The sequence below is a fragment of the Echinops telfairi genome, unplaced genomic scaffold (assembly GCF_000313985.2).
Source record: "Echinops telfairi isolate 266 unplaced genomic scaffold, ASM31398v2 ScPeMD7_11;HRSCAF=52, whole genome shotgun sequence".
Lineage (NCBI taxonomy): Eukaryota > Metazoa > Chordata > Mammalia > Afrosoricida > Tenrecidae > Echinops > Echinops telfairi.
Genome location: NW_022103908.1, coordinates 15633646 through 15634848, shown reverse-complemented (window position 1 = coordinate 15634848; position 1203 = coordinate 15633646).

Genomic DNA, 1203 nt, shown 5'->3' with positions numbered 1-1203 from the left:
TGGCATATAATCATAAATGGCACCCAGAATTGGCTCATAATTTTGATTAGATCCTAATAGTTTTTTTTCATAGTGTACAGTTTTATAAAGGGAACCGCATTTTTCTGGAGCTCATGTTTCTAGAGATACTTAGGAAAAAACAAATTAGTTAATACAATTATCCATTATAGGTATATATTTTATAGGAGAAAGGATGGTTTTACATTTTAGATGTGTAGGAGAACATTTATATTTAGCGTAGCATGAATCCAAGGTAGTGTACCTTTGTCCTCAGCCAAAAGTTTGGCAGCTGAAAGGAAAAAAGAAGAGGCAATTGGCTTCAGAATAATATGTAGCCTAGGAAACCATTTATGAAAGTTCTAACTTGTTCTATAGGCTCACTATGAGTTGGAATCTACTTGACAACAACTTCTATTGTGATGGTAGTTATTATATAATACAATATCCTCTAATACACATATTGGAAGAAGGCTTATTAACAGCCTACAATATGCCGATGATACAACATCCTTGCTGAAAGCAAGGAGAATCTGAATCAATAACTGATAAAGATCAAATATTACAGCCTATACTATGGATTAAGACCCTATGTGTGATTGATAGGTTTATTGTGCCAACATGGCCAATATGAACATGTGGGATTAATATGGTTGCAGTTTAATTGGAGGGCAAAGTGATACATGGCTCAGCAAGCCCCATCTATCTCTCTCTTGCTCTCTAGTGATTGGATCAGTATGTGGCTGCCTTAGCTAGCTTTCTGCTTCAACTTGTGTGTTACACTACCTGTGGGACACTCCGCCCATGGACCGCGTCACTAGAGCTTTAGGTTCATTCAAGACCTGCTTCATCAAACTGCTGGTATATACATTGCTTGAGATGGGGACTATCAAATCCTGTCATCTGGCTGACTATTGGTGACCCACACTGTTGTTTTCTGCCTGTGGAAGGATTGCCTGCATTGCTCTATGGAAGACTCAGAGGTCTGCTTCCTTGACCTTGGACCCTGCAGTCTTTGTGAGTTGAAGGACTTCCAGTATATTAGCTGTGTCATGGAACTGAGTTGAACTGAGGCCTCTGTATTGCTGTGTGGACTACTTAGCTGTTATATTCCTTTGTGCTATCTATCTATAAAATCATAAGTGTTCTGATTTTGTTTCTCTAGAGAAACCTGCCTAACACACTATGTAAAGAAAATCAAAATCC